We start from the raw sequence: 11,988 nt of genomic DNA, 5'->3' as shown, positions 1-11,988 counted from the left end.
AAAATAACATGCGATGGGGAAACAAATTACTGTTGGGCAATTGATAGAAGAGCAAATAATTATGACGATATCCAAGGCAATGATCATGTATATAGGCATCATGTCCAAGATTAGTGGACCGACTCCTGCCTACATCTACTACTATTACTCCACACATCGACCGCTATCCATCATGTATCTAGTGTATTAAGTTCATAGAAAAACGAAGTAATGCATTAAGAACGATGACATAATATAGACAAGATCTATTTATGTAGGAATAGAACCCATCTTTTTATCCTTAATGGCAACAATACATGTGTGTCATGTCTCTTTCCATCACTGAGATTGAGCACCGCAAGATCGAACCCATCACAAACCACCTCTTCCCATTGCAAGAAAAATCAATCTAGTTGGCCAAACAGAATCAAAGTTTCAGAGAAGAAATATGAGGTTATAACAATCAACATAAAAGATTTCAGCAAACACTCAATTAATATTCATGACAGAACTGATCATAAACTCATAATTCATTAAATCTCAACAAACACACCGCAAAAATTCATTACATCGAATAGATCTCCAAGAACATCGAGGAGAACATTGTTTTGAAGATCAAAAAGAGAAAAGAAACCATCTAGCTACTACCTACGGACCTGTAGATCTGTGGTAAACTACTCACGCATCACCAGAGGGGCAAGGGTGTTGATGAAGAACCCCTCCGTGGTCGTTGAGCCCTCCGACAAAGTGCCGGAAAAGGCCCCTAGATTGGATCTCGTGGTTCTGGAACTTGCGACGGCTGGAATTGTGTTTCGTCGACTCTCCTAGGGTTTTTGGGATTTTAGAATATTTATAAAGCCGATAGTCGGTGGAGAAGCCTCCCGTGGGCTCCACTACCCACCAGGGCGCGCCTGGGCCTCCTAGCGCGCCCTGGTGCCTAGTGGGTCCCACGTGTCTCCTCTGGTGCACTTCTTTGGCTCCCTGGGTGTCTTCTGAGCAGAAAAAAATCTTTAAAAATTTTTGCTGCATTTCGACTTTGTTTGATATGGATATTCTCCAAAGTAAAAAACTAGCAAAAAAACAGCAACTGGCACTGGGCACTACATTAATAGGTTAGTCCCCAAAAATGATATGAATTTGCTAGTAGACGAGTGTAAGACATCCAAGAATGATACTTTAATAGCATGGAACAATCAAAAATTATAGATACGTTGGAGACGTATCAGCATCCCTAAGCTTATTTCATGCTCGTCCTCGAGTAGTGTCATGGGTTTGTCACGGCAGATGCCCTTGTGAAAGGACTTAGGTGTGGAGCCATCGCAACCACTACAAAAAAAAAGATACATCCGCGGCATTTTGGGCCGAACAATTTTTTTTTCTGTCATACTTATGACACTTCTACGATGATAATTGTGACAAAACTCGGTATCATCATAGATGTGGTGGGCTCCTACTTCTATGACAAAAAATTATGACAGAAAATGGGCTTTTCGTCCTGGGCGGGCCGGAGACGCAGCTGCATGACATTCTTTGGGCCGTGCATGATGGAAAAACCATGGTAGAAAGCGAGGGCAAGGGAAATATCGGGGAGTTCCCGATTACAGTGGGTGGTCGGGTGTGAGCGATGCACGGAGATTTGCGTGTTTCTCTCGTACACGTACGCGCATGTGGGTGCGAGGTGTTGGGCTCTAACTGAACCCGAGCGAGGCGTTCGCCTACTGAACCCGAGCGATTGCACTGCAGGCTACGCGTTACTGAACCCAATCGAGCGATTCCTTCGTTCGCTACTGCTGCTAACTGAAGCCGATCAAACCTGCTGCCTCCTTGCCTTGATAAACAGTGAGCATTGTTGGGGGGTTGGATGAACAGTTCCCGGTGGGGGGATGGATGAACAGGACCTCGTGGTGTTGCCCCTGGATGAACAGGACCCCGATCGATCGAGCCGGTTGGGCGTGGATGAACAATACCCCATGGAGGGCTGGACGAACAAGACCCCGTGGAGGTAAGGTTGAACAGTAGCCGGTGGAGGGCTAGTTGAATAGTAGCCGGTGGAGGGCTGGATGAACAGTAGCCCGTGGAGGGGTGGTTGAACAGGACCCCATGGAGAGGGCTTGTTGAACAGTAGCCGGTGGAGGAGCACGCGGTGGAGGCTGGATGAACAGGAGCCCGTGGATGAACAGTCGCAGGTGGAGGCTGGAGGAGGTCGACGATGGATGAACAGTAGCCTGTGGAGGCTGGAGGAGATCGACGGTGGAGATGAACAATATCCCGTGGAGTCCCGTTTTGTGGTACGTCACACCCCTCCCGATGAACAAGACCTTATTTCGACCGTAGCGCTCCAACACAAGTCCGTTTCCTCCGTTTTGCGGTACGCCACACCCCTCCCGATCAACAGGACCCCGTTTCGACCGTAGGAGGTTCAACATAAGTCTGTTTCCTTCGTTTTGTGGTACACCAGACCCCTCTCGATGAACAGGATCCCGTTTCAACCGTGGCCGGTCGAACACAAGGTTGTTTCCTTTGTTCTGCGGTATGCTGGGCCTCGTTTCCATCGGTTGTTCCGTCCAAGCCCTCCTGATGAACACGACGACATATTCTGTTCCGACCCAGCCGGTTGGCTCCCCATGAACACGACGACGACGCAGTTCCTCCGTTCGGACCCATCCATGTACACGAGCCCTGGCCGTACATATGCGCGAGTAGGCGTTCGAGACCCTGCCTGTATGTATGTATGTGGCCGTATTTTCTTTCTTGCACCTTGGTTGCTGTATGTACGTGTACATGCTACGCGCGTGTCACTAAAATTAATGCTTGTATGAGTAAACTTTCGAGTACATAAGAGGCAGCACAGACAGTCTAAACTTTGCTTGTAGGTTTATCCTCAAATAGTGGCCTCATGCTGAGAGAGATTTGAGCAACTTGGCCACTACTTTCATCCAACTAGTTTACTGGCTCATCTTGGTCCTGTAGCTCACCAAAATTCTACATTGCAGACAAGAAAGGAGGCGGTTGAGAAAATGAACCACCCAAAATTTTTGTGCAGTTCAACTGAAATGGAGCATTCCTGGCGTGCACACTGATTAAGTGCCAGATGAATATACGCGTTAACCAACTTGTCTGGAATCTTTAGACTCCATGCCATATGGTTCGCTACCATATGTGCCAATAACCAGAAGGCACAAGTTGGGACCAAAGACTGGACTGTGTTTTTCTGGGCTATGCACCAAGCAATATTTTTGGCGCTCACTCTCCTAATACTTGGAGTTTGACAACTATGACGCCTCAAATGAATATAGGCACTTCTTCTTGTCAACATCGATGCTTGTCTGAGTGAACTTTGGATTACATAGCAGCAACATAAGTATCTGTCCATCTGATCTTTTTGTGCAATTCTACTGAAATCACCCAATGTAATGATGCGAGTTCAGGCTCCAAGTTACTCCTTTATAAAATCGGCAAACAGTAGCACAATACCAAATTAGCAATACATATGACAAGCACAATAATTAGGATAAAGACCAGTACCTACCTGTGTGAGGTAGCATATCAATTACTATTTCCTTTGACTGGAAGCCGAGATAAGCGAAGCAACTGACAGCAAAGGAAGGAAGCAAGCCCAGATTAGCGACTGGCATGAAAGGAAGGAAGCTGTCGAGGCAATAAAGCACCCAAAGTTTTTGTGCAGTTCCACCAAAATTGAGCATCCCTATTGGCACATATGTTGAGAGAGTGAGATTATTGTAATAGTGGGACTAGTTGATGAAACATACACTAACAAATAGAAGCACCCTCATTATTTTAATGGGTAAAGTTAGCAACAAGTAGTCTTGCTTAAAGAGAGGTATTAGTTTATTTAATCAGTGCCAATTAGCTCAACACTCAAAGCATTGCCATGTATCATAGGTTGCAAAACTTTAACGTGCAAAGATAAAGAAGTTTCTCATGACAGTAGCACGATACAAATAGAGATGACAACAAACTAATATGGATGATGATGAAGGCCTTAGGCTGGTACCAACCTGAGGAAAAAAGCTTATTCATGTAGTCCCATAAGAGATGATAAAGCACTCACTGGAATCACTCAATAGTATATCTTTTTGTGCACTTCAAATGTATGGCTGAAATCACTCTTGTTTACCAGTGCTGAGATTATATCGAAAGATTATCAAGAACTTCCAGCAGAGTTAAAGCACTGGCTGGGATACAGTTCATTGTATTGTCTTGTGTAGTTCCACTAAAATGTATGATTGGCACAACATGATCCCTGTTTGCATAAGTAGGAACAAGGTGAAACCTTCATTAGCTTAGTGAGAAAGGATAGAAGACATTAGCATATTACTCTAACAGTAGCATCAAATTCATGATGGACAATACGCAAAACATTGCCTCATTGAACCAATGGCAATAAATTGACATGCGAAACAATAGCACTATTATGTCATGACACTAATAATATTCCCCCCTGCTCCACCACATGATTCACCTCCATAGACAAACATACACACGTACATGATTCAGCATAGGGTGCTACTAAAGATTTGTTTAACTCCGACGAGAAAATTAGGCAGCAATAAATTAGTGGTACCTAAGTACTCCTAATTAATTAAGTGACCTTGCAGGAGATACAACAGAAGTGGAAGGGCTCCCTGGAGGATCGTCTCACATGTAAGGTAGACATTGTCGGAGCCCTTGAATGGCCTCGACTGAGGCCTCTGGCTTCAGCAAGATCACCTTGGCACCGTTTATTCTTCTTCTTCTTCCTCTTCATGCTCTATTTCTCTTTCTCCTCACCAGTTGGTGAAACCAAGTACATGATTGGCCTTCTAGTTCAGAATTGGTTCTGTCAGTGAGGGAGTACAAGTGTACTAGTAAAAAATAGCATTATTTTCTCATGGCAGTCGCAAAATAGAGATGAACACATGCATTAAATATCATTCTTCCCTAAAGGAAGGTTATGGTGCCAATATGGATGATGAGGATTGGAACACAGATCTCCCTTTGTGCAGTTCCACCGAAATGAACCAACTATTCCATTATGACATTCCAGTTAAACAACACAAAAGTCACTTCTTTTAAGAAGTGTTTTGTGCAGTGCACCAAAAGGTCACAACAGCAACCACGTGAAATGGATATCCCTGTTTGCACAAAAAGCTACAGAGGAAACAGTCAGAGTCTCAAACAATTACAGGCAAAAACATTTGGCTAAACTTGTCATGGCTTATAACAGTTGCATGGCTTCATTTTACCAGGGGCATTAGATTAAGAACAGCTAAATATTTGGTATAAGGGCATGGGACAGTGGGTGCACCAGCAGTCCAACACCATGTACCTAAACAGGGGCATAACATGGTGATTCATAGTTTGTTGCCCCAAGAAACAAACATCCAAGAAACATATCTGGGTTGGTCCCATTTTTGTTCACTCTAGCCACCTACTCCTATGTGTGGATAGCAAATCTAGTCCTGGTCATACCACTGTGTACAGCGTTACCCCTATATTTCGCTTTCCGACCAAGAGACCGGTTGGATGACCACTCTGTACTACTTTCACCCCCTTTCCTTCCTGTTTGTACCAAGTCCGATGTACATACTAATTTCCCCCACCCCCACTTTATTTCTTGTTTGAACCAAGTACAAGATTCGGCTCCATGAAGTAGCTTTACCTCTAACAATAGAAGAAAAAAAGGTGACGTTGGACCATCCGGCTGAGAGGGGCTGAGAGGTCGAAAATGATGCACATGCAGCGACATAGCGAGCTCGGGAAGTAGAGCTAAGGCGCTTTTGAAGGAAGATATACCTGAAGGTCGTCGGGATGTGGATTGGTGGGCGGCGGGAGGCCGGATCCTCCCACACTAGGGCAATGACGAAGGGATCAGAGGACCTCCTGCGCCGGCGCTCGGCCAGAGATAACGGTGCGGCCGGCAGTGGGTCTCCTCCCTCGCTATCGATGATGGCCTAAACGCTGCCCCTCCTCCCCTTCACCGGTGGTGGGGGATACGTCTGGATCTGTAACCAGTGGTGAGGATAGAAAGATAGTGTTTTTTGAAGGGAGAAAGATAGTGTTACCACCGCTATCTTGTTTAGATCTGGAGAGGATGAGAGTGTGTGAATAGAGCAACCATAGCAAGCAAGCACGGAGGCTCCAGCCTATATATACGTAGTGGGGTAGTTTTCCTTTTTCACTCCATCAAAACAATCGTTTAAAATTGTATGTGCCAGGTCACCGTTTTTTTAGTTGTTGATTGTTTTTTGAGATAGCTACCCGCTTATTCCAAGTGGTGTTATGGTGTGCCAGGTCGCACTTTGTATCGTTCAAGTCTGGAAAGACCCTCCATTAAATGAACAACCACCCCCTCATAAAAATTGTGAACAAGCCCACGGCTAAAATTATCGGAAACATGGGCTACCCCAACATGCATTATTATTTATATTTTCTACTCCCTCCGTTTCTAAATATAAGTCTTTTTATACATTTCAAATGGACTACAACATACTGATGTATGTAGACATATTTTAAAGTATGGATTCGTTCATTTTGCTCTGTATGTAGTTACTTGTTAGAATCTCTAAAAAGACTTATATTTGGGAACGGAGGGAGTATGTGGGAGTATCCTCAAAACAAAATGTGAGAGTACAATATTTACTGGGCCCCTTTGTAATTGGTGCTAAATTTTGACCAAAGGTTTAACTTACAAAATGTTAGTGCATGTTAACAAAAATTATATCGTTTGATTCGTATTTGAACATAGTTTTCAATGATGTGTAATTTTTTGTGACATGCATGAACATTTGGTTAGTTAAAATAGTCAAAATTTGGCAAGGTGCATCAAATCAACACATGCAAGTATCAAAAGGAAAGTCACGACATGCATACATGCGTTGTACTCCCTCTGTTTCCAAATATAAGTCTTTTTAGAGATTGCAACAAGTGACTACACGCCTTCTCCCTCGCCCATGCATGCAGTGGCTATCCCTCCCGCACGCGGTGGAAGTACATGCAACAGTGGATTCAATACTGTAGAAGTAGTAGTAACATCATTGTTCGTCTTCTCGAAGAGTCGAAGAGCCAACCGCAACCCGAATGTAGTAGTTGCGAACGCTCGCGTGGCAGTCTTTGTGTAGGGGTGGGGCGTGGTGCGGTGCCTTGGAGCACGCATATAGCCAGGCTCTTGCATGATACAAAATTGCTATTTGAGCCCACTATTGTAGTACTAGTACTTTCTAGTATAGCCCTATAAACCAGAAAGGAGTATTTGCCTTTCTAGAGATTTCAACAACTGACTAGACTACACCACATGCAGTACTCCCTCCCTTCCGGTTTATAGGGCTCAAATCTCAAATCTCATCAACCAAGGCATTTTGTGATTGGAGGAATGTATCTCGTACTTTACAAAACTACCCTAATTAAACTCATGCATTAATTACGTAGTTCTCTCATTTTCCTCTCTGCCTTGGTCGTGGTGCACAATATTGAGCACTCCTATATGACTAGCCGCTCTATATACATGCGGGACATCAAAGAATCCGGGCCCGCGTGCCATCCACCAAATCACAGCGAGGTGCTGCAGCCGAGACTCACCGGTCACCCCGGTGTGGCCGTCATGACCCGTCATATCACAAAACCCACACTTTTACCAACAATGGTAAAGTGGCCTCGAAGTTGGACTGGACGAAGTAACCATCATTTCATTGGAGCGCTCGTTGAAGCCCTTTCTCCCCTTTCTTGAAGAAAACCTCACTCCAGGCTACTCACTTCTGCCATTTTTCTTCTGTGCCGACGAAGGAAAGGTGGGCAAATTAGTGATGCTGCTTTATTTTCATTCCAAGAATCTTCTTTTTGCGAAGCACCGACCGATTCTCACAACCTATTCTTTTCCCGTTTTCATTGTGATTGTGGTTTCCTTTCGATTGCTTTTTGTTTGTTAGTTCATTGATGGATCCTGGAGCACTGGGCAAAGAGTTGCCGACGGACAACCCACCGGAGACTGCAATCTCCAGGAAGCGAGCACCGACCAACGAGTTGACCATGTTGGCCGGACAACCCATGGAGACGAAGAACTCCAAGAAACAAGCACCGGCCAAAGAGTTGACGACGTTGGCGGATGAAATCCTCAAAGAAAGTTGGAAGAACAGCAAGGGCCCCACCGTGCCTACCCCAGAAACTCTAGCGGCCACCTATGCGAGGCTCAAGGCCGAGTTTGAGGAGATAGTCGCCATTGAGAAGAAGTATTCCCCTGGCAAGGTGATGGCCCCCATCAAGGATGAGGAGATGGCCCCCGGAGGGATGGGATCCCCCGGTGAGCTGCACCAGGTAAAAATAATGGCTTACCATAGTTGTGGTTTTTGATTATTTGCAATGTGCTTGCTAATATGTTAGGGTTGTGCAGGTGCCGGTGGACGTCCTTGATGATTCCGATGTCGCGGCCCGTTCTGCGGACAACGCCCCAGAGATCGTTTTCGATGTCACGGTCTGTACTGTTGACATCACCCTGGAGATCGATTCTGATGCCGCTGTCCATCCTGTGGACATTGCCCCAGAGATCGATTCCGATGTCGCGGTCAGTCCTATGGACATCGCCCCAGAGATCGATTCCCATGCCGCTGTCCGTGCTGTGGTCATTGTCAGTGTCAAAACCGGCGGATCTCGGGTAGGGGGTCCCGATCTGTGCATCTAAGGCTAATGGTAACAGGGGGCAAGGGACACGATGTTTTACCCAGGTTCGGGCCCTCTCGATGGAGGTAAAACCCTACTTCCTGCTTGATTGATATTGATGATATGAGTATTACAAGAGTTGATCTACCACGAGATCGTAGAGGCTAAACCCTAGAAGCTAGCCTATGATGATTATGATTGTCCCTCTAAGGACTAAACCCTCTAGTTTATATAGACACTGGAGGGGGCTAGGGTTTACACAGAGTCAGTTACAAAGAAGGAAATCTATCATCCGGATTGCCAAGCTTGTCTTCCACGCAAAGGAGAGTCCCATCCGGACATGGGACGAAGCCTTGAGTCTTGTATCTTCACGCTCCAATAGTCCGGACAAAATGTATAGTCCGGCTGTCCGGATACCCCCTAATCAAGGACTCCCTCAGTAGCCCCTGAACCGGGCTTCAATGACGATGAGTCCGGCATGTAGATTGTCTTCGGCATTGCAAGGCGGGTTCCATCTCCGAATATTCCAAAGTAATTACCGAACACTTAAATCATGTCTGGATCTGCAAGACGACTTTCACATACCACCACAGAGAGAATGATATTTCACAAATATAATCCGCTGACAACTTTAGATGAAGTGACACGACAAAAATGGTCGAGTCATTATTGAATCGTCTTCCCACAGCCAGCCACTGCACATATCGAGGCGGTTTCCTCGGCACGTCTTGTCGAAGCAGAGATCATGTCCCCTTATTACGGGATTCTCATCAATACGGGTAACCCAACCGCGCCATCAATCGTGGCGCTTGGGAAATAAGTGATTTTCAACAGGCGAGTGGGGAGGCGCACCGTTTTCGTCGCCTCTATAAAGGGATAAGGATTCCTCCTTTTTACCCACGCCTTCTTCCTCCTCTGCTTATCCATTCTCACACCCTCGAGCTCCAGCACCCTAGTTCACGCCTTCTCCGCACAGCCAAACATGTCCGGAGCAGGAGGCAAGTGGGTGGCCTCCACCGTGAAGGAGGAGCATGTTACGAAGCTCCGGGCGGCCGGATACTTGGCCGCAGATATCGCGCACCGGCTACCAGACGGAGGGCAGATCATTCCAACTCCGGGACTCCACGAGAGGGTCGTGGTTCTCGCCCACTTCGTCCGTGGACTGAGATTTCCGCTTCATCCCTTCGTCCGCGGGCTCATGTTTTACTACGGGCTAGACTTCCGTGATCTAGCCCCAAATTTCATCCTCAACATCTCGGTGTTTATCGTCGTGTGCAAGGCCTTCCTCCGCATCAAGCCTCACTTCGGCTTGTGGCTGCGAATCTTCTGCGTGAAGCCGAAGATCGTGAGCGGCCATCAAGCGGAGTGCGGAGGCGCCATGGTGGGCAGGATTCCCAACGTTACCTGGCTCGACAGCTCCTTCGCGGAGACCGTAAAGGGATGGAAGTCGGGGTGGTTCTACATCACCATGCCGCGTGATGCTAACTGGGCGGCGGCCCCTGAATTCTGATCCGGAATTCCCATGCGGCTCACCTCCTGGGAAAAGAAGGGCCTGGCCTGGGGCGAACCTGAAGAGCTGACAGGACTTCAGAACTGCATCAAGAGTATGATGGACAAGAAAATCAAGCTTGTCAACATGGTCCAGGTCATGCTCGTTTGCCGCATTCTTCCGTGCCAAAGACGGGCATTTACTCTGTGGGAGTTTGTTCCAGCCGAACACCGGACACTTCAAGAGCTCTACGGCATGACAGACAAGGACGCATGGACGATGCTGTTCAAGGCCTCCGAAATACCTCCTCCCACATCCGAGACCGCGGACTTCATGCCACGCGGCTCCCCAGTCCGGTGAGTTTTCTGACCATCACCAGATGTAGTTTTCCCAGCGTACTCATGGGAGGATTTTAAGTCATCGTGTGTGTTTAATCAGGAGTACGTGGTGACGGCGGAGCAGATCGACTGTCCGGCTCCACTGCCAGAAGGTCCAGTACACGCTGTCCTGACAGAGATGCTAGTCCCGGTGCCCTACAAGGCGCTGGAAAAGAAGGCCGAAAAGAAGGCCCCGGGGACCAGGAAGGGTCTCCGGCGTAAGGTTGTACCGGACGCCTCGTCCGGAGACGACGAGGCACACTCCTCCCCCGAAGGGGAGGAGGAAAAGGAAGGGGCCGCCCCACCTGAGGAGGCCGAAGGGCCCAAGAGGGCGACCCAGGGGACCAGGAAGGGTCACTGGCGCAAGGCCGTCATAAGCTTGTCGTCCGAAGACGACAAGGCGGATTCCTCCCGCGGAGGCGGGGGGAAACACGAGGAAACTCCGCCTCCCCGCACTGGGGAGGAGAAGAAAAGGAAAGCCGCCCCAGAGGGGGAGGCTAGGACGCCCAAGAAGGGAAATGCGTCCCTTCCGGATTACTCCACCACGGCCGCCTACAGCAAGGAGGAGTGGCTGCCGAGGGGGAAGCCCCTAGTAAGATCGTAAGTATCCGCACTATGTTGTATTTTAGTGCGACTTCGCTTCACAGTCTGTTATAACGCCGAACACGTATATGCAGTCCAACCAGGGTCCATCCCGAGGTATCCTCTTCGGATGGGTCCTTGAGCAATTCGGCGATGAACTCGCTCCCGACGGCCACTTCCCCTCGGCCCGCGGATGACACGGAGGTGTTGTCCCAAAGGCTCCCAGAGCAGGGGGAGGCGACTCTGGAGACGCCCCAAGGCGGAATTCCAGATGCCGGGCACACGGGGAGTAAGATCCCCGCGGATTGTGCCGACGGGAGCCGCAGCAAGCTGGGCTCCCAGCCGGACACTATACTGGAACCCCCAAAGGTCCCGGATTCGGGCAAGCAGCCCCCCGCCAAGGAGGGCGAGCCGTCCGTGCCGATTGTTGGGGAACATTGCATAAAATAAAATTTTTCCTACGTTCACCAAGATCAATCTATGAGTTCACCTAGCAACGAGAGAGAGAGAGAGATGCATCTACATACCACTTGTAGATCGCGTGCGGAAGCGTTCAAGAGAACGGGGTTGAGCTAGTCGTTCTCGTCGTGATCCTATCACCGGAGATCCTAGCGCCTAATGGACGGCACCTCCGCGTTCAACACACGTACGGTCAGTGTGACGTCTCCTCCGTCTTGATCCAGCAAGGGGGAAGGAGAGGTTGATGAAGATCCAACAGCACGACGGCGTGGTGGTGGATGCAGCAGAACTCCGTCAGGGCTTCGCCAAGCAACTGCGGGAGGAGGAAGAGGTGTAGCAGGGGAGGGAGGCGCCAAGACTCAGGGGTGCGGCTGCCCTCCCTCCCCCTCCCTTTATATAGGCCCCCTGGGGGGGCACCGGCCCTGGAGATGGGAATCTCCCAAGGGGGCG

The sequence above is a fragment of the Triticum aestivum genome, chromosome 1B (genome assembly GCF_018294505.1).
Source record: "Triticum aestivum cultivar Chinese Spring chromosome 1B, IWGSC CS RefSeq v2.1, whole genome shotgun sequence".
Classification (NCBI taxonomy): Eukaryota; Viridiplantae; Streptophyta; class Magnoliopsida; order Poales; family Poaceae; genus Triticum; species Triticum aestivum.
Note: the sequence above shows the minus strand (reverse complement) of the source record.